Consider the following 6,000-nt stretch of genomic DNA (forward strand, 5'->3'; position numbering starts at 1 on the left):
ATCACGGATTTTTTCATATTTTGCCAGGAGAAACCCTTTGGTGAACTATTTTCGAAAATACGACTAAAACTTGCCAGAGAGTTTTTGATATATTGAGAAATCCAACCAAAAGGAGAATTGCGGTTTTCGCGCTGCGGCCGCAATAAACTCAGCCGAAAAATTGGACATATTCACATTAGTCTCAGAGAAAGACGGCTCGGTCTATTAAAATGATCTTTTACATTTATGTTTGGTTTTTCATTTTTGTTTGCAAAAACTAGCAATTTTCGGGTGCTTCTAACCCGACGTGAAAATGCAACTCTTGGCAGTATTTTTACGTCGTTGTGTTGTAGTTGTGATGCCAAAAATAAACATCTTTCTTATATTTTCGTGGAAACAAAGGTATCTTGTTGCATACATTGGCGAGGAAAACAAAAGTATCAAATTACAAACGTCGGCGTGAAAAGTAATGCTACAAAATGAACAAAACTCATAAAATACCACAATAAATTTAAAACCGTCTTGACAAACGGTAATTGTAAGTTATTTTTGGGCAAAACACAAACATGAAACACACACACGGCTAAGATTATGTCTTATCACGTTTTTGTCCGCTCATATTCTGCAAAGGGGAAAAGGCCTAGTTGACTACCAAGGGAGAGAACAGCAGGGGTGAGGAGGACCTGTGTGACTACTGCATCAGAGCCGTAAATTACACTCTGCACTATCTGAGATTGTCTCACTAGTTTTTTGTTTGGAAAAAATATAACGCCCGGGCGGAGTATGGGGTTTGCACGCCTGGATGTTGCTTATACAGGGTAGACGTGTTAATAAACCGCTGTACATGTTTACCTTGCTTGCTTACGGTTAACACGGTTAGGTTTGCTTGCGGTTAGTGTCACTCCATTTTGCTTGCGGTTAGCTTTCATTTGTATGTTAGGGTAACTCTATATTAATTTATATTACTGTTCATTATATGTAGTTTAAATTTTGAGTTTTCCGACAGCTAGCAGCACGGTGGTACAGTGGTAAGAAAGGGCACAGGGGCCCGGGTTCGACTACCAGTGAGTGCAAAATTGCATAGTTCATTTTCCTCATAAAATAGTTTCAAGACTTGAAATTTTAAGTCATATTTAGTTGACATAGTGTTTCTTCGTTTAGGAACCCGAGAGGAAGTCACCCTCAATCTACGCCCGTGAGGTAGAAACACCCTTTTTGTTTTGTTGGTGACCAGAGGCAGACCTCCGCTCGGCCAATCACGCAACTTATGATGTTTGTTCGCCAAAAGCTGTTAAACCATTACTGTGCTGCAAATTCTATGAATATTCTACTCTCTATTTAGTAAAGAATAATCGCCTTTTTGTGTTATTGAAGTGCTTGCTTTGAAGCGAGTATTGAGTACATAAAAAAGTAATTACGTCATTCATGAAATGTGTCGACGTTGCAACTTTCTCTTGGGCAGCATGTTGATTAAGATCGTGTTTGTTTTAAACTTTTATTTCGCCAGAAGCGATAAACGTTAATCTAACTATAATTTTCCGAGAATTTTTCGTATTTTTAGACAAGAGAAGTGACTTGTCGTGCTGTTTTATTGAAAAGAGTTCAGAGATCGGAAGGAAAATTTCATGTAACTATTTGCCAACCAAGCAAAGAACGTGTCAGAACGTGCAAGGATTACGTCAAGTTGGTAGGGAAATAACCACCGTACTAAAGATAGCCGTGGATAACGTAATTGTTGAATTATTTGACTCGTGCTACTTCTTTGCTAGCCCTTTACGCAAGGAAAAAAACAATTAAATTTAATTCGTGACTTTTCAGACAGAAAGCTGTTGTTAATAGTGTTCGTATCTTTATGGCCATACATATCCCGAAGAAAGTCCCAGATTAAAACTATTACGTCATCGGAGATTTCACAACGGCTACGACTGATGGTGCAATAATACAGTTTGTGCTGATCAAATGATGTGGTGTCTACAGTAATCGATAGGCACCTTAGTCGCTGGCCTGACGACGGCAACGGGAAACGGGACATTTCTTTGAAGACGTCACTGCACATGTACAACACGTTGTGTCCTGGCGTTGCCCCATTCTCGTCCCAGGAGCCTCCGTTTCTTTTGGTCACGTGGTCGGAGAAACGGAGGGCTCTGGTAGCAGCCATTACCGGATGTCCGTAAATCACGAAAATCCGGTAACGCGTGCGTAATTTTGGCCTGCTTATCTGCTCATGCTCAGAAACTAATCCTGAGCGAGGGGAGAGAGGAATAGAGAGTATTCTTCAGATGTAAACAGATCGGAACGCTGACATGTGTTTTCACTTCGCTGCAGTTAGGTGATTTAGAGTTAAAAAGAGAGTAGAAAGCGGCCTTAAATGCCGTCGCCGCTTCAAACACGATTGCCAGCTTGCGTAATATTTTACCAACGGGTTTCGCGGTGGATTTTGTGGTGGACCGTCTAGAAAAATTCAGGAATCGATAGCTGTGTTCTTGTTGTTTCTTGTCTTCATATTCGATAAAAAGGAGAAGTTTAAAGAGCGAGGTGCAGTTGTGAAAGCTTTCAAGCAAAGTAATCAGGATACGGCATGTATTACGTTTATCGATGACACGGTAAAATTTGTTTATGGACACACGGAAGCGTTTGTGGAAATCAGCCGTGGAAATTGCATCACTGACCAGAGGATTTAAATATAAGCCGTGCTGATAGATGAAGGGAAAATTTTTTAATGGTAAGAACTATTTACCTCCTGGTTATTTACATAGGTTTGTAAGCTGCAGCAGAATAAAAATCTGTTGAACTCAGGAAAGTTTTGTTTTATTAGAATTTTGCTCATGTTTCCTTGCAAGGAATGTAATAAAGGTGCTCACTTTTATGTCCTCATTTTTTCAAGTGACCCCATTCTGTTCTATTTTTTTTTTTTTTTTACAAAAAAGGGTCTTACACAATCAACAGATCATTAAACTATCAAATTAAATCAATCGATCGACTTTTATTGTGCATTATTTACAGAATTAATTTACATCAGTATTATAATTAAATAAATATGAGAAGAGAAATCTATTTTGCATATGGCTATGGAAAGAATAAAAAAAATATGTGTGTGGTAACCGGGGTATAGGGAAGAAATTGACCTTTTGAAGTGGTTACTACCATGTTAAGAAAAACGCCAAGAAAAAAATAAAAGTCCTATGCTAGTTGTTATCGAGTGGTTATGTATGTGTGCTGGGGGCTTCCATAATGGCTCTGCAGCAATTTTAATTAGCTTATCTGGAACATGTAATGATGATTTTTGCACATTCAGGCTTGAGAAAAGCCTGCAGGCATTACAAAACTAGATATAGGGCTATTCCACCATTTTGTCCCCCACCACCCACTGCTTTTGTCGATGTAATTGTTTTTGCTCATTTTATACCTTTCAACCAGCTTATATAAAGCTTAATCTTTTGGGTGCTTTCGACATCAACAACTACACCAATTTATTTCAGTTTTCCCATATGAGTACATTGTGTTACCAAAAATATAATACAGCTAAAATGATGTACCTGTAACATTAGTATTTGGCATTGATATACATGTAGAGGTTCCTGATGTGAAGAGAGTGATTCATATTGGTGTGCCTCAATGTACATCAAGGAATTTGTTTTTTTTTTAGAGTAAGGCTCTTCAGCCTGTTATACAACCATGTACAACAACAAATCTCAAACGTATACTTTCTACGTCTTGTGGTTGATCAGAACATCAGCCACATAGCTTTACTATCAACAATGGTTCTTTCTCCATCTCCTTTTTTTTCAGTATTATTTATTGAACTGCAAGAGCAACATTGCTATTTGAATTATCCATATATGGTCACCCTTTGAGGAATTTATGTAACACTATTATGGTCTGAAAATTAACAAAGAATGGTAAATAATGGCAGGAAATAAATTATCTTTCAAAGGTTAACAAAAAGATTGTGATGTTTTTCTTATGGGGATATTAATGTAACTCTGTACACCTTTAACGTTTGATTTGTTTTTGGTAGAGATAATTCCGACATTACGGTTGGAAACCCACTAGTCCTGATGATTCGTTATCAGTGATACATGTATAAACAATTGTCTCTTATATTTGTTCACAGTTGTTTGCATGGATGATAAATTATTGTTATTTACTGATTAATGTTACTGTGACGGAATAAAGTTTTGCTAGTTGCAGTTGCTTCCTAACTAAAGTGGGGACTCGAGGAAAGGGCCTCAAATTTCAGCTATGGTTATCTATGGTTATTTTCCTTTACACATCATTTCCACTAGTCAATTATGAAAAAATAAATAAATAAATTTGGGTGAAGGCTCTAAAGCAAACTAAAATCTTGTCTGACCACAAAAGGTTTGTTCGTGTTTTTTGGGGGGAGACTATAGGGGAGGTCTCAATAATAAAGAGAGGGGAGATAAAAAACAGATATTATGTATATCTATAACAGCAGAAGCTTCTTAACAGATAGTAAAAGATACATACATAACAATATGTGGAAGAAACAAACCAAACTTCATGTTCAGACCATTTGCTACATCATCCAGGTACGTAGCAGAGTATTATAACACGGACCTTTGACTCATTTTGGCAATTTACAGCTTTGTAATTTTCATTTCTGCTGCGCATTCATTTTTTGTCAGCCAATGAAAAAATTCGAAGTTTTTGGTGCGTCCAGAGCTACTCGTCAACGACATTTTAAGACGAGTAGCACTGGGGACGAGAATGGCGTTGCCCAGTCGCGACTGAAATGTGAGTACTTAATCTTTTGTTTTATCTCTTTTAGCTTGCTTTTGTGCTATTTTGGTGCCGAACTAAGGTAAAGTTGCATAATGATTGCCTTTATGCTTAAAACAATGTTCTGGAAGTATTCCTGAACTCATTTTTTCTTAACTGAAAAATTGTTCTTCGCATGTCAAACTAGCCTTCAGCGAAGAGGTTGCTTTCATCCAGCGTAATGCCGCTTAGTATAATTAGTTTTTTCAGATTTTCTCAACGTATAATCGGTAGATTGCTATAGCTTGAAATAACATTGATTTTATTTTGGCAATCCCCTCGTCTTGGTATTTCGTTCAACATAGAGGCTTTTTAATCGACTCGATGAATTTTGTATTCGAACAGTGTGCACATGTATTTTTTTAATGTTTACAAGAGCTGACAAACTTCTCGCTACCAAATTGTCTCGCCTGGATTTATTTCTTGTACATACAAGATTATTGCATCCTTCGCAGCATGCTGTTTACGATTCTTTATCAAAAGAGCTAGCAAAACCCCTGTATTTGAGCGGCCGATCAATATGTCGAATGGAAAACGCGGTGAGCTGAGATGTTGTTCAAAATCTATGTTTAGCAATGAAATCTATGTTTAGCACAACAAGATGTGTGTGTAATCTTGGCAGTCTAAAAATACACCTGTCTTTTTCTCAGTGAGCGGTGATACAAACTTCGGTTAAAAATCGCAATTAATTGCTTTAGCAATACACGTTTTACAAGTAAAATAATTTTTGCTCTGTACATTTGACATTTCAAAGTAGGCAAAGTTTATAAACTTAAATTGTTTCGTTATTTTTCGCAATAATTTTACATCTCTTAGTAAAACATGAATATAAGGTTGAATATAAGTAAGTATAAGGTTTAATTCCATCGAGTTATTTTTCAACTACAGTTTATCTTCAACTCGTAGATGGAGTGGACAGAACAAAAAGATGTGATGTTAGCCCGAGAAATCCTTGATGGTAACTTGCTGTCGTGACCGCAACCTGAAGCCGTTCTAGCCCCAGTTTCTTATCGGTCGTCACGTCGCCGTCGTCAACGAAAACGTCTGTTGCTTAAGGTGCCTAATGAATCATCAAGGACTGCTTTGGAATGTGCACTGCATTTCGACTGTAGTGCTGAGAAAAAATTTAAATTTTAAAAGCGCGGTTGTAAGATCTAAAAGATCTTTTTTTTCATTTTGTGATTCATATTTTATCAAAACTGGACAAGATTTTTAACTGAAAGAACTGTGTCATTTAGC

This window comes from Orbicella faveolata, unplaced genomic scaffold, assembly GCF_042242905.1.
Source record: "Orbicella faveolata isolate gen_17 unplaced genomic scaffold, um_ofav_v1 contig_24, whole genome shotgun sequence".
Taxonomy (NCBI): Eukaryota; Metazoa; Cnidaria; class Anthozoa; order Scleractinia; family Merulinidae; genus Orbicella; species Orbicella faveolata.